This window comes from Pseudochaenichthys georgianus, chromosome 16, assembly GCF_902827115.2.
Source record: "Pseudochaenichthys georgianus chromosome 16, fPseGeo1.2, whole genome shotgun sequence".
NCBI classification, from domain to species: domain Eukaryota; kingdom Metazoa; phylum Chordata; class Actinopteri; order Perciformes; family Channichthyidae; genus Pseudochaenichthys; species Pseudochaenichthys georgianus.
The window spans coordinates 5,636,382-5,653,344 of NC_047518.2; the positions used below are offsets into that span (position 1 = coordinate 5,636,382).

Consider the following 16,963-nt stretch of genomic DNA (forward strand, 5'->3'; position numbering starts at 1 on the left):
GTATTTGTATTCTTTCATCAGAACAGTGGTGCCTGAGAAGTAACGCACAATGTGAGGGGCACGTGACAGTGTGTTATGTCTTCTGACCCTTCAAACGCCCCCCTTAGTATTCCTGCAGAATGATTATAGGCCTGGCATCACCTCTGTTGATACCGCTCTACTCATTAGAGGAGAGCAGTGAGAGCACATTTAGATAGATTAGATTTACATAGACGGATCCGACTGATGTATGGGCGAGGGAAGAACATCTCACTATATCAACATGGTGACAGATGTACAGTATATGTGATCCACTGCAGGGTTGTTGATGTTTTGAAAAGGGCTGCAGATGAATAAGCATTATCATTTGATCCAAACAGAGGAACGGGTTATGGGCAGGGCCGGTTTTTGGCATAGGCGACATAGGCGGTCGCCTAGAGCGCCAGATCTGGGGGGCGCTGCGCTGGTAGCTCTGGGAGGGAAGAAAACATTTTTTACCGTTGGCGCTCATCCTAATTTTCGGCCTTGATGTAACAACATTCATAATTAAGTAAATGTAACACCCTTTTCACCCGGTTACTCTTTTCATTTGCCCTGTACGATGGGCTCTGCAAGTGATGAAAGTGGGGGATGTTGGCTTATCAGGCGCCCGCAGTTCACAGCCAAAGTGCGAGTGAGCGTGGGAGCGAGCGAGGGAGAGAGAGAGAGGGTGCACCGGTACCGACGCTGTTGTTATTAACAGCTGGTGCTAGCTGCGCTAACGCATATAAGAAGAAGATGTTTCCACAACCAGGAGGAGAGCTCTCCTGTCAGACTGAGAAGCTCAGTGAGGTAAAGGACTCTGAGTGTTTAGATAGTGAGTTATCTCAGTGGGTCTCAAACGTTTGGATCACAAATATTTCCAAGGCACTCCTTTATAATTATTGGGATAAACAGGTTTGAAATCATTTCAATGTATACTATAGGACAGTAAACCAGACATATCGTTTAAAACTGGAGAGATACAAATATATACGCCAGCTAAAATCTCACATTGGCTAGAACCGGCCCTGGTTATGGGTAACCTGCTTTACCAAAATAGGGACCAGTCAAATAAATACAATATTTGAGGTAAATACTACACACTCAAACATCTAACATGATATATTTTGTATGATGTATATAATGCAAAATACCTAGAAAATCAAATTTGCAAGAAGCTAAAGCCGCGGCGCAGAGAGGGATGGTAGATGGAGTAAAGAGATATAATTCAAGTCAGTAAATCATGCAGGATGTGCAGTTTGGCAACAGTTGCAGTAATTATACTGACTATAAACAAACATCTGCAGAACAGAATGGATACAATACAATAAAATGAACACATTGTTTCATAATTTGTCCTATTTTGGCGGAGCAACTTGAGATAAAGTGACACTCAGAAGATGGGAACATGAAGCACAGCACTAGATCGCCACCTGTTGGTGTAATATATGTGCCATGTCCTGCATTATATATTTACTGTATATATATATTACATGTGTTTTTTTTCTATTATACTTCTGACAACAATTATGCCAAATGCCAGAAATATGTTCAGTTGTAATATATGTAATTTATACATACGTCTTGTTTTAGCAAAAAATATGCAGTGGTGGAAATATATAAAAATACAATAAAAAATAAACAATCTCCAACGTATATTGGCATTAAAAAAAATACTATAGTGATTTAATTGATTATTACTATTCTTGGTATTATTTCTGTCCATTGACTAATTGATAGGACAACACATCTTTGCAGCTTTAATGACCCAAGTTGCACAGGTATCATACTGCAGCACATATAAGTATTCAAAGAAACCATCAAGTTAGGCCATTATTCTCTTAATGTAGAATTAATTGCTCTACTATGTTAGTGTATTTTAATGAAACATCCCTGTAGCCTCAGTGTGCTGTGCAGCTTCAAAATGAAGTGAAATAAAAGACAAAACACACAAACGTTGAATAGCATTGTGTTGGGAAAAGCCCTGGTTAATGGCTCTGTGACCAATTGGTCCCCTGAACCTGTGCCCATGCAATGCTATATCAAAACCAACACAAATGATACTGTACCAAAGTCCTGGATTAGACAATATATTTTACTCAGACTCAGTCAGAGGTGTTACTGTAATACAAATGTTAAAGCATGTGTGAGTATTATTTTGTGACAAGTATTCCGTTTTCCTATGTTTGCAAAAAATGTTATGGCACTACAATTTTTTTAATTATTCATAAATACGAAAATGAAATCATCAAAGGTTTAATTGGTAAAAGTATCCTCAGGAACATATTAGTTTTATCAGATTAAATCACAATGAATGAAGAATTTGCCTACCTTCCCCGTATGTCCGCTAGATAGCGCTAGAGTCTTATATAGAAAATAGAGAACAATTCAGTTTGAGGTTGCTACAGATAAGGATTAAGACAGAGCGCTCACTCTGCTTTGTTTCCCTAATACTACACATATAGATGCGGATTCCAAAGATTGTTTACAAGCAGAGTGAATATTTTAAATGTCAATGTGTCAAACTGCCATCCGTGGTATGGTTTAAAAAGTGTCTAGTGGTACACTTTTGGCCTTTTCCGACGGCCCTTGACTCATATCAGATATCATTTTGAAAACCGGAAGATAATCCCGCTTTCCTCTGACGCAGCACACTTTCTTATATGCTATCTTTGCTCCTACTCTACATTCTGACACTTGTTGGGGTACATGTGTTCCTGAGCCTGGTTCTGTGGTTAACCGAGTTACCGGCAGATGAGGAAGCCTCTTTTGGAGACATCTCTAACCTAAGCGTTGCGTCTCCTGACTAAGGTTAGCTGTTTACAGATCTTATTGGCTGGTTTGCTCTTACATACACTCATTTAACTTACTGAATATAAACGTTAGCTGTGTTATGGTATTGTAAACTCCGGAAAACGTTATGGCGTATTCTTTACCTGGTTAGAATTAAAGCAGTCTTGTAAAATGAAGTACACAAGTGTAAACTAACGACACTTTTCTTAGTTTTTGTGTAGCACATTCGGTCACCATACAGTCACGTTTGTTGCTTTGTTTTGGTGTATCCAAAAACTTAGCATGTTAGCTTGCTATGCTAGTTGAGCTTCTATAGCAGAACGCCGCCTGTCCTCTGGCTGGTGATGCCGAGTTTCCGTTGTTCCTTTGTTATTACGACTGCTGCTTTCATCAATACATAAAGTCACATACAACTGAAGTGTATGCTGTGTAATTAAACCTTTTCAGAATCCTAATCGTTTCTGCATTACAGAGATGTCTCACTTATGGACAAGATAACACAACAACTGCTGTCAGAAAAAGAGGCCATGATCAATTTGAAAATAGCATCAATTAACCTAAACTCTGTTTACTCACTGTTTATACAAATGCATCAAATGTTCTATAATGGTAACAACTACTTTGATTAGAATATAGTATGTTTATTACACTAACTAGTCTTTGATACTAGAGCGATAGCCAAGCCAATACCAGCTTCTTGTGAGAGTGTGTCTGTTGATGAGAAATAGCTCTGAGGTCAATTCGAAACAGTTCACCATACAGCAATGTCAAGGACCCACTTGGTATGTCGGTCACCATTCTTTAAATAACATTGTATATATTATGTGTATGTTGAAAAACAAACTACTCCAGGGTTGGTTTGAAGAAATTTTTTATAATTTCATTTTTGCATCGTATGGTCCTCAACAATACATCTACTGAACGTAGAAAACTATTTCTCTAACACGTTTGGTCAGTAAAACATCCCAAAAAGATTTAAAAAAATGCTCATGACAACTTCTTTGAGCCCGAAATGTTCAGTTTACAAAGATGTAAGACGAAGATAAACAGAATACATCACATTATATATTCTCAAACAAAAACCTATTTGGCTTTTTACAAATGTCTTTTACACTTTAAAAAGAGGTTGCAGATTAATTTTGTATAATTACCTCATATCCTTAATTAAAAGTGACAGTCTATATACTTTTATAATTACTAGCCTCATTTCTTAGACACAGGTGACGACATGGTTATTCACAATGGGAGATTGGTCGTGTGGTTAAACATTCTGAGGTCAGCATCCCCTCAACAGTCAGACACAGTTATTCAGTGCGCCTCCTAAAACCTCCATCAGCATGATTACACGTATGATATGTTGATTAGTGCAGAACATCTGGGCATGTGAAGATCAGTAACAAGGAAGCAGTGGTAGCACCCCCTTGATGGGTATTCAAAATAGATTTTTTTTGTTTTATTACGGAGCATGTAGCCAGATGAGGTAACATCTGGGGCCGGTCGCACATCACCTTCCGCTTGGGTTACATGGTGATAGCTGTAATCAGCACTGGAGGTAGGGCTTACTGGTCAACGGTTACCAAGGGGATTATGATGGAGTAATACAACTTGTGTTTTTTGTTAACCCTCCTGTTATATTCGTTTTTTGTAACAGCAATAATATTCGTGGGTCAATTTGACCCAGTGCATGTTTAATTATCCAAAAATAGTCAGAAGCCCCAAAATCCAGATTTTTTTTTTACATAGTTTGTACCTTTTATTACTATCAATGAAATCAATATTTAGTGCAATTGTGTTATTCACCCCTCACAGATCATGATCCCATTAGAATAAGTCACTCGTTTTCCCCAAAACATATACATTCAAACACATTTTTCTATTTTCTTTTTTACATTGGAAAAGCCTTGATATAAAATATATTAGTTTTGCATAACATAACATGTTTTAAATTAATTTTAAAATGTTCCCACTTGTTTTACAATTGGTTGATGTTGATAAATAGAGACGAGACACCTCTTCTGTTCAGGGTCAAATTGACCCGTTCACTTAGAATCAAGCCAAATGAGTCATAAGGATTTGTATTGAAAGTGTTTTATTGTAACAGCAATTAAGAGAGTGTGTGTGTGTGTGTGTGTGTGTGTGTGTGTGTGTGTGTGTGTGTGTGTGTGTGTGTGTGTGTGTGTGTGTGTGTGTGTGTGTGTGTGTGTGTGTGTGTGTGTGTGTGTGTGTGTGTGTGTGTGTGTGTGTGTGCGCGCGCACAACTTGGAAGATTGAGGGACCCTGTTCTTAATCACCAGCATTTCGGCAGGGAGTTCCGTTCTGTTCTTTCGTACAGTTCCAACCATTGTTAGCTTTCTCTTCAGGAGCTCCTGACCCGGGCTGTAGGACGTGAAGAAATTGTCACAAGTTATGTTGTGACCCCTGAGACCCCATGTCGAGCACAACCCTCATGCCCTGATTCCTCTCTGGGAGTCCTCCAACTGGTGTAAACCTGCAGGTTTAGTGCATAGCTGGAGTTTGCATCACATGCTGCCCATATTTTCAAGCCATATTTTGCCGGTTTCGAAGGCATGTATTGCTTGAACGGGCAACGACCTCTGAATGCCACCAGCCTTTCATCCACTGTGACATTAGGTCCTGGGCTGTAGAGAAGTGGAAGCCGCTCTACCCACTTGTCCCACACTGTCCTTATAGCTGCCAGCTTGTCTCTCTCACGTCTGCCAGCTCTTGTGTCACGATTATCAAATCGGATCACTCTTGAGAAAATGTGGAAAGTCCCCAGAGACATTGTGGCTCGAATTATATTCCTGCCTGTGTCTGCGTCCCACAGGCTGGCTGTCGATTCATCCCTGGATTTGTAGACCCCAGCCAGGATGAGGAGACCCAAATACGCATGTAAATCATCCAGCTCCTTCCACTCCTCCCCATACACAAGTCTCCCTTCCAGATTCGTCATATCCAGAACGATCTTCAGCACTGTGTTCGAAATTACCAGCTCAAAAGCAGACTTGATGTCTGTGACACGAGAGACTGGTGGGCCCTGGCACTGCCTTCATTATGTTTGCTGCCGATAGTGTTGCCTGGCGTCCATTAGAGGATGAGGACCACTGAATTTCACCATTTTTGGACATGAATGTCTCATCTGGGCGAATATCAGTTTCCTCATCTGATTGATCATAATCAGAATCTTCATCGTTTACCTCAAGGTAGTCTTCATCCTCGGAAACGTTCTCCTCTATCTCGCTGTCGTGATCCTCCTCAAGGATGTACTCCATATAGCCCAGGGCTGTCCTCTCTTCACTTGCGTTGCTCATTGTGTCTGATAGTATTGTGAGTATACTGTACGTTAAGTGCAGAGTATAATGTATCCCAGTGTGGGAGGAGCTTACCCATTACACATTTGAGACTAGAACCCTCTGACCCCCACTTTCACTAACAGGTGCGGTGTGTATTTCTGTGTGTATTTGTGTAAATCTGTCTGTCTATCTGTCTTTTTGTGTGTGGAAAATTACGATATATAAATACTGTATATCGCATTTGAACCCTCTGACCCCTTCTGGCCTCCACTTTCACTGGTGTGTGTGTGTGTGTGTGTGTGTGTGTGTGTGTGTGTGTGTGTGTGTGTGTGTGTGTGTGTGTGTGTGTGTGTGTGTGTGTGTGTGTGTGTGTGTGTGTGTGTGTGTGTGTGTGTGTGTGTGTGTGTGTGTGTGTGTGTGTGTGTGTGTGTGTGTGTGTGTGTGTGTGTGTGTGTGTGTGTGTGTGTGTGTGTTTATTTCTGACCATTTTAGCCTCCACTTTCACTGCCGGGTCAGATTGACCCGAATACCATCTCTGTGATATAGACATGTAGGGGGGGGTTCCAAATGCATGACATGAACCATTTTCATTGTACTTGTTTATTACACTAATTAAGGTAAGTAGAAGAAGTTTCATACAAAAAAAATACTTGAAAGTATTTTTCGGAGATTTTCAAACTTTCAAACGGGTCAATTTGACCCTGAATGTAACAGGAGGGGGAAGAACCTCTTTGTCAAACTGAGCCTCAAGTACCGTACACTATGCTATTTTCTATGGGTGTCAAGATTTTGATTCTAAGTATAAAAAAAAATGATGCAAATGACCTTTCCATTTCTATGATTGAAATGAAAAGCAGGGTCTGCGACAATAGCCCCACATCCCATCACATATGGGTCATGCTGTCCACCCACTTTAAGATGACACCTTGCAGGGCATGGGGCTGGGAAGTTTCTGATTTCATCTTTAAATGATCCCTTGCTTAAGATGTCTTGTGCTTTGGTTTCCTTTCCTGCCGTGCTATAATCTCACAAGGAGAGGGTCTGAGCTGGCTGTGATAAGAGCCGTCTGTACGTGACCTAATCAAAGCTTCAGTCAGTTAGGGTTAGAGTTAATCATAATCTCCATTATCTGGGTCAATAATTGATATCACGATTATTAAAAACGATTATCCATTTACTTTGAAAACATCCATTTATTGAAAAAAAAAACATTTGAACAATATGTTTTTAACAGTTGATTACCCTGAACTTTAAGTATAATTCAACTGAAAAAACTATTAAAGAAATAAAAATAAATAATGATAATAATAATCGTTTTATTTCGATTATGTTGTTTTCATAATCGTTGCAAGCCAAAATTGTAATTGCGATTAAAATACGATTAATTGAGCAGCCCTAGTGTCTCCTCCGAGCCCATGTATTCCCTCTGATGGCAATGAGAGCTTCTGTTGGGTCCGCAGGTCGTGACCCTCGTCCGCCATCAACCACCACGGTCACAGATGTACATGTGTGTCGACACCATAGGTCGACACACATGTGTTGATACAAACATACTGTATATTATACTGCAGAACATATCAGAGTACACACACATGTGTCAATGTGACAGTCGCTCCATTTGAGAATGAATTCAAATGAAAGATTAATATAAAAAATAGAATAGAATAGAATAAGCAATACAAAGATACATACAAAAGTAACGTATATTATAAACATAATAAGTTAACCTAAATTGTCCAATAAAAGATACAACAAAATAGAATACTAATATTTATATAATCATTAAAAAAGAAAGTGAAAATCGCGCATGTCTTACCACAATACCACCATATAGAGAGCAGTGCATTAGTGTTAATAAGATACGGCTGAACTGCAGTTTATGGGGTTTGGCTGCTGATGGTGAAGCGAGTCAGTCTATTGACTCGTGTCAGAGCAACCGAAGAGGCCTCAAGTTTAGCAGTACAACTAAATACTAAGAATGGGTCTCTAATCTTTCCTCAGGTGCTGCTCACTGTCGGGTCCGTGTTGTATAGAGAGAGACACATCAAACCCAGAGACAGAGTGAGCCCCCCCCCCGGGCTGCAGGCGTCCACATCTTCTCCACCTGGTGAGTTTTAAAGCTTTTCTGTAGTTGTGAGATATCATCGCTGAGACATCCACATTGGTGTTACAAACAGCTGCATACATCAGAGGGGCAAAGATTGGTTTTATTACCATGAATCTATCTTAATAAGGGCAGCAGTGATTGCTCCTGAGCCATCCCCTACATGGATGTACATATACATCTGTCGGCAAACACCTCACATGAGACACTGCGCAGACTGGCCTCCTACCAAATGTATGTTCTGATAGGTTCCAGTTCTGAAACCCCCAGCAGGACTAGGTGTAACACATTTCTATTCACTGCTTGTTAGATATGGCCAAGCTATACAACTCTAACATATCTGTTGGTTTTTGTTTGCTTTTTCGTTTCCCATATACAAGTTCAATCAGGAGAGACGTGACGTATGAGTACATGTTTATTATCGGGACACATGGTATGCGGGATAGTGATGACGTTTTACAACAAGTAACTGTAATGATGTTTTGGCCATTAGGCCCCGGTTTGCAGGATGATCATTCAGGAGGGAAAGAACCGCTCTGATGACCCCCCGGGGTCTAGACACTGGTGGTGGTGATCGTAGTTCGGTCCCATCTGAAGGGAGAAGGTTTCAGCTTGGCCCTGCATTAGGAGACAGGAGGCGAAGGGGTGGAGGAGGGTTGTGCTTTGACACCTGAAATGACAGCTGACAGGAAGGGGAGAGCAGATTTAAAGGGGTTAGCAGGTGCGATGATTGGCTAGCCGGGGCGTAACGCCCCTGATCGCTTATTGAGATAACGTGTGACACCCGATGATATTGTCTCCCTGATTGAACTTACGCTGAGCTACATTTAGCTGTCTAAAAAGCTGGTTTGCTTCCACCTCAAGACCTGCTCCACTAGATGTTCCAGTCGACTCTAGGAATGGATGATTTGTGTATTATGCTTTACCCGGGGGTACTTGTAGTACTGATACCGTCCACTAGAATTTGGCGAAACAAGTTTAATATTCTAAAAACCAAGACTTTGTTTATTTGAAAACAAACTGTCACGGACCCTGCCGTGTTATCTATGATTACTACGCTTTTCATTCATAATGTCAGCGGAGGGAGGGGAGCGGCGCTGAGGAACAGCAGAGTGCGGGCTGACAGGTGTCTGTGTTGACACTCCCCTCATTGTGGAATAAGGGGAATGCAGAGACAGGCTACAAGTGTCTTAGGTTCAAGTTAGACAACTAATGTCTGGGTTAGTGTTCATGACTTAATGTGTATGTCATCTAATGGTTAATCTCAATACACACACATTTTCCGTGCTTTCCAATAGTTTAAAATAGTTGTATTCCACTGTTTAATAACCTGTTCAATACAAACATGCCACTTAACATAACATAACATTTCTGTGAAGTGATATTTGTTTAGTGAGCTTATTAGAGGATGGTCCCTGAAAGATTGTAAAATGTCACTGAAGATGTCAGACTTAGTATTAGGGATGCCAGAAACTGACCATGATCAAATTCGAAAATCGGACAGCCCTGGCGAATATTAATCCATTCTTCAGCAGCAGCAGCAGCAGCAGCAGCAGCAGCAGCACTCTGCGCAGCCTGCGCTGCTGGCTTCCTCCAAGTTTACAGTAAAACAAACTGGTGGTGTGACCAATGGCCATTTACAATTATTAATACTATTACTATTATTAGCATTAGTCTATATTTTGGTTGAAACTAAGCCAGGAAAAAAAAGAAAAACATAATTAACAATAAAAAAATGTATACATTTCGGTTTCGGTTAAACCAAAAAGATTTAGAGAAGTCCACTTTGATTGATGTTATTCTTACAAACGCACCTCAGCGTTTCTCCGCAGTAGGCACGTTTTGTAATGATATAAGCGACCACTGCGCAATTGCTTGTGTGAGAACCTGTAAGATCCCTAAAGGAAAGCCACGTTTCATTCACAAGAGGCGATTCAAACATTTCGATGAGCAGGCGTTTCTACATGATGTTTTTAATAGTGATTTACACATTGTTTCACTTATGACCGATGTTGAGTTAGCATGGAATTATTTTAAATCCACCTTCTTGGCTATATGTGACAAGCATGCTCCTTTTAGGACATCTAGGATAAGCGGTAAAGACAACCCCTGGTTTAATGATTCTATATCCTCTCTCATTCGACAGAGAGACACTGCCTGGGCTAAAGCAAAGAAATCGAATATTCCATTAGATTGGAATCTGTATAGGACATTAAGAAACAAATGCACTAAGCTGATTAAAAACTCTAAATGTGCCTACTATCTTAATGCAATACATGACAATTTGAATAACCCTGCAAAGTTTTGGAAACTTGTTAAATCCTCCTCAGGTTCTATCACTCCAAACAGCCTTCCTGATCTCTTAAGGGTAAATCAGAGTGAAATCAAGGGCAAAATGGATATTGCAGACAGCTTTAATAATCATTTTATTTCTGCTGGCTCAATCTTTGATTCTAGCAACTCAGGGATGATCGCTGCAGAAGGAGAGCCAGGTCCTCCGCCACTTGACCCTGATCAACTGTTCACCTTTGCCCCCATCTTGACCTCTCAGGTTCACAAAGCTTTAATGAGCCTAGATGTAAAGAAATCTTCAGGCCCAGACAAGATAGAGCCGTTCTTCTTCAAAGTTGCTGCAGGTCTGATTGCAGAACCCATAACCTCTATTCTGAATCTCAGTCTTTATGCTGGTGAATTACCTAGCTCATGGAAGTCGGCCATGGTTCTCCCCTTGTTAAAGGGCGGAGACCCCTCTGACCTAAATAATTATCGCCCTATTTCCAGACTGTCTGTAATGGCCAAAGTCTTTGAATCTCTTGTAAACGAACAACTGAAAAAGTTTCTAACTGACCATAATATTCTTAGCGAGTCTCAGTCCGGCTTCAGATCAGGCCATAGTACTACTTCAGCGGCTATGCTAGTCTCAAATGACATCATTGAAGCACTAGACAAGAAAAAACACTGTGCAGCATTGTTTGTTGATCTGTCTAAAGCTTTTGATTCTGTGGATCATGCATTGCTACTGCAGAGGCTTGGCTGCATAGGTCTTGGCAAAATGGCTTTGAGCTGGTTTAAAAACTATCTATCTGAAAGAACTCAGTGTGTCTCAGTAGAAGATTATACCTCAGCTGCTCTTACTATAAACAAAGGTGTTCCACAAGGCTCTATTTTGGCCCCTGTCTTATTCTCCATCTTTATAAATGAACTAGGAAATGGGATAAACCCAGCACGGTTTCATTTATACGCCGATGATACAGTTGTTTACACAGTGGCTTCCTCTTTAACTCAGGCTATAGAGCTTCTACAGGATGCTTTTAATACACTGCAACACTCCTTGCTAAGGCTAAGACTGGTCCTTAATGCAAAAAAGACCAAGTACATGACCTTCTCTCGCTCTCGAGCTAATACAGCTGTCCCTCCGATTCTTACACTGGAAGGGACATGCCTTGACAAAGTAGCATCCTACAAATATCTGGGCATATGGATTGATGAAAAGATGGCCTTTGATGTTCATATTGGGAACCTACTGAGAAAACTTAGACCTAAACTGGGCTTTTTCTTTCGTTTAAGGAAATGTTTCCCGTCTGAAGCCAGGAAGAGAATTGTGCAGAGTTCCTTTCTGTCTGTATTAGACTATGGCGATGTGATCTATATGCATGCTTCTTCCTCCCTGCTTAAAAAGCTGGACTCTGCGTACCATACTGCTATACGTTTTGTAACGGGTGCAGGCTCTCGCACCCACCACTGCACTTTGTATCAGTCCTTAGGATGGTCCTCTCTGTACCAAAGAAGACAATCACACATGTTGATTTTTATCCTTAAGTCATTGCTAGGTAAGCTGCCCTTATATATCTCCAGACTTCTGTCCTTTTATACTTGCTTTTTTAATACTAGACGAGCAGCAAATGGGATGCTTTTAAATGTTCCTTTGATGCAGTCAGAGCTTGGTAAAGCTGCATTCTCCCACTATGCTCCCTTTTTATGGAATACGCTGCAAGTAAAACTTTGTCTAGAGGCACTTCCTACTGTAAATGCTTTTAAAGGTATGCTACGATTAGCCCTTCATGAAACATGTAACTGTTTTACCTGATGCTATTGCTGATGTGATTATGCTTCTTGCCACTGCACAAATGGCCTTCTGTATTTATATTTGAATTGTATGTTTTTTTGTTTAATGCCTTTGTTTTATGTTGAAACTTGTTGTGTGCCGTGTTGGTCAGGACTCCCTGGAAGAAGAGATCTTGTATCTCAATGGGACATTCCTGGATAAATAAAGGATAAATAAAAAATAAATAAAAATAAATAAATAAAATCGAATTTTAAAAATAATTTTCGATTATGGTGGATGTAATGAATATTCGAAAAATCGAATAATCGCTGGCATCCCTATTTAGTATATTCGTTAATAATTACATACAATACATGGAATTTGTGTGTGTGTGTGTGTTCCAAGTGAATCTGCGGCCCCCTGGTGGCCAGTACACACATTGTGTGGCCCCCAGCACCGTCCAAGTTGCCCATCCCTGCCTTAGAGCAATGCAAAGTGTGTAAATGACAGGCTTATCATTTTCAGCTGCCTGTTGCCATCGCTGGTTGAATAACAAACATCACCAGTGGGCATATCTTTGTGATGACTCAAATGAAAGTGTGTCTATTGTCTGCTTAATGAACCCTCTACGGCTGGTGTCTGTATTCAAGAGTGAACTACTGTTCTTCGGAGAAGTGATCAGCTGATCACCTCACATCAGTTTAAGGATCTCTCAGCTCAACTGTTCATATCAGATCAAAAACTGAACTTATCAACGTAATAGATTTGATTTCAAGTGAGTAGCTTGTGAGCTACAGTATGCTTGCCTGTGCTTTAAGAAACATTTAATGAAACGTTATATATATATATAATGCTGCTCATCTTATTTCAGATCAGGTTTTGTTACAGGCTGTAAACATAAATGAGTGGTTCTGGCTTTCTTAGCCAAAACATGTGTGTGGTTGTTCCATTCTTTAGTCACTTCAAAGTTGTCAGAATATTAAAAGGTAAACCTAAAAAATATTAGTTAAGAAATGTAAAGGTTACCAATTTGTGATAAATAGACTTGAAACTGGATTACATGTGTTGTAAATAGCAATGACATTATTATGTAAGCCAACTATGGTGTTACATTGCAACAATTGAAATGCCACACATCAATACGGAATAAGACCTCTCTCCAGTGCCTTAAAGGACTAGCATGATATAAAACATTTAATATCTACTTTCAAAGCACTCGCATATGTAAACATTGTAATTAGATACGTCTAAATTGTTGTCTGGGGGCCAGGAAGGGGCCCCATTATTCCAGGTGTTGTTTTGTCTGCTGTTGGTCTATCTATAAGGGTCCTTGACTCAATGTTGCTCAGACATCTTGCCTGTGATCAATTTGACTATTCTCATGAGTTTGAATAATAATTGAAAGCATGACATTGTGGATAAAAGCAACTGAGTTGTCTTTGCAGTGGAGTGGAATGCTCAAACATCTGGAAGTCCTTAGAGAAGAACCACTGCTGCTCCTTCGGATTCAAAAGAGCAATTTGAGGTGGTTTGGCTATTTGATACAACACTGCCTCGACGCCTCCGTGTGGAGATATTCCCTCTGGAAGGATCCTGGGGCAGTCCCATAACACTACATCCCATCAGAGCTGGGGGTACTATGGGATCCACCCTAATCCAATAATACTGAGCAAAGTATCATTAACTACAGGTAACTACTTAGACTGCAGTTATTCAAAGTTTAGATGATTCAAACAAGGTTCTACATATAACTGGGATCAAGATTATTCTTATTTTTTGAATAAATATTGTATTGAAAAACCTCCACATGAAACGGACTTTTGTCGCTCAGTTTTTCCAGGTTGGATAGTTCGAATTTTTGGCATTCCTCATTGAAACTACGAACACAGCTACCCCATCTAGTTGAGACCCCTGCTTGAACGAAGCAAATACGTCGCATTTCTATGTATTGCCAAGTTTTTCCAAATATATTTGAAGACTTGAGATGTTAAAGGAACTTTAACAGCGGGACAACATGCAACACATGCCAGATTTGAACCCAGGACGTCACCGTCTTTAGACCATAAAGTCACTGGGGCGCTCCATATTAGGCAAACTTAAAAACCAATGCTTAAACTATATTTCCATGATGTCCTGTGAATAATAAAAATCCACCCACTGTACAGTTAAATGTCAAGGTATGTCCTACATGAAATATCATTGAACCCTAGAACACAGACAAAGGTCAAAGCATCCCACCCCCCCTCAGTGTGCAGCTGCTCCACCGCTCCTGACATCAAACAGGACCATGGAACTGCCAGCCTCAGGCTTCCCACAAACACAGGGCTGACAGCCTGAGCAGGGGAGCATGATGTGCTGCAGTGCCCACTGCCTTCAGGATGAACACCCCCTCACTCCACACATTCATGGGCAGATCATTTGTGAGTGGAGTGTTTAAGTTGTTGTGTGGCTCACCATGGAATTGCTGCCAACATTTCTTTTCATATTTTTTATCTTCACCCTTCTCAGTTCCACCTGTTCTTCAAATTTAGATTTCCGCCTTTAGTAACTGACAGGCATGGTAGTGAGTATCAAATCCAAGTCATGTTTTAGGGCACGGTCCCACATGGGCAGATGCAGGCAGGTAACTATCGCCTGACAGGGTGATATGCAGATATGCGATTTCTACGGTCAAAGTTCAGCAAAGTCGGATTCCACAAGATGCGAATTAGCTTTGCTACAGTAAGCACGTGTTGCAGAATGTATTTGAACGTGAGGCCAATATTTTGCCAATATGTATTTAACCGAGTGTTTCTGTGCCCGCAAGATGTTCTTTGAGAAACCTTTGGATGACAGTACTGTCACTGCATTCATGTCTCGTGTGTGGGAGTGAGCCTACAGTCCATAGATGACTGACTGATGACATCTGCGACAGGTCAGATGCTGCTCTCTGACCTGTGACTCATCTCAGCTGTTCACCGAGCTGATGTGTTAGATCAAAAACAATGCCGGCTTTAAATGTGATGATTCCATTACACAGTCTTTGTTATATTTTGTCTTTGTCTTTATCCCATTTTGCCAGGTTGTTAAAGGAATGGTATGCTCATGACACTCATTTTTAAATAATTATCATCCGATAAAACAGACCAGTCTCTGCCAGTCTCTTTTTTTTTTTTTTAATCCGATGACATTATCAGTGATTTTAAACTGATTATATACCGAAATAACATCAACACTGTGGGCGCCGCCATTTTCCGGACGTGACGTAAACCATGCGTTTGGTTTTCGAAGACACGTTGATCTCCATGTTATTTACTGTAGTTTCTCTCTTCAAATATGCCTCACTGTATCGCGAAATATTGCCACAATTCTGATAGGAACAATCCACGGAATGCTCGGTTCCATCTGTTGCCAAAAGGTAAGCGTAAGAAGTACATTCGGAGGCAGTGGCTAGCGAAATGTGGCCGGCCCGAACCGAAAGATTCACAGGCTCATGTATGCAGCGAACATTTCAAATTTCCGGACGACTACTCTGAGAGTATGATAAAACATAACATGGGATTTATGGAACAACCATTACTTAATGGAGATGCAGTACCATCGGTCTTTCTGGTGTCATCACCGACCAGGACACCAGTTCGGCCAGTTGAGAAATCTCCCTCTGCAAGTGTGAAGCGACGGAGGAGCAGAAGTAGTGCTCGGAGTAAGAATAAGGTATGTTATAGCGCATTTCCATTGCAGCAGCTAGCCCCGTTTTAACGTCCTTTAGCGTCCAGGTCAGGACAGTTTTTGGTGGCCTTTCCATATAGCGTAGTACCGGCTAGTGTGTATTTCCCCCCAGTTTTTTCCGGCCCCATAAAATCGTGATTCTATGGCCAGGGACAACGAAGCTGAGTATGCTAAACTAGAGAGGGAATCGCTAGCAAGGGTGGTACTACATGCATACATATAGTATCTTATATCATCTTCCCATTATACACACATGCATTTCCAAACATTTGGACTACCTATGTTGCAAATGTATTATCTTTTCAATTTACACACGGCATCTATTGCACGTCTGTCCGTCCTGGGAGAGGGATCCCTCCTCTGTTGCTCTCCCTGAGGTTTCTCCCATGTTCCCTTTAAACTGTGGGTTTTCTTCGGAAGTTTTTCCTTGTACAATGTGAGGGTCTTAGGACAGAGGGTGTCGTATTGTCATACTGATATGTATGGCTGAATTCCCCCATCCAATCTCTTCACATTGGTCAAAACTTCTTCCTCTGCTGACGTTCCGAACTCAAATACACCGCCATGTTTCCGTGTGTTGACAAAGTGAACGCATGGATGACGTCACGACCATCACGTGACTACTGAAAATGGCAAACATGGCGGCGGCCAGACGGAATATACAGGTTTTGAAAAGAGCTATAAAATCATTATTTACCGGGGAATATCGCTGATTTCTTCAGGGTATGGTTTAAACATAACGTTTCACTAAATACTGAAGTTTTGATTAATTATCTAATGAGTGGACCATTCCTTTAATAAAACATATATTTGAATGTCAATAAATATTCCTTTTCAAGTAAACCTATGCAGGGGATCACAGGGATAAATCAATCACTGAGTTTAAGAGTTATCCCCTGTTCATCTTTGTCACAGGACACAACAGTTTACAGCTTTACCAAAAAAAACACAAAAAGGTACTAATTGAATTGTATGCACAGTAAATGTAATAGTTTTATGCTATGTGGACTGCACAATTAT

General features: G+C 40.7%; 1 protein-coding gene across 2 annotated transcripts in view; it reads left to right on the forward strand.

Moving 5' to 3' along the window:
- The first annotated feature begins 2,661 nt into the window (after positions 1-2,661).
- Positions 2,662-16,963, forward strand: part of ncalda (neurocalcin delta a) — a 118,351-nt gene continuing 104,049 nt past the window's right edge. For both annotated transcript variants that reach the window (XM_071205794.1, XM_034101551.2), the window contains exons 1-2: positions 2,662-2,811; positions 8,088-8,193. The gene's annotated coding sequence lies outside the window, so the exon portion shown is untranslated. The remainder of the gene's footprint in view (positions 2,812-8,087; positions 8,194-16,963) is intronic.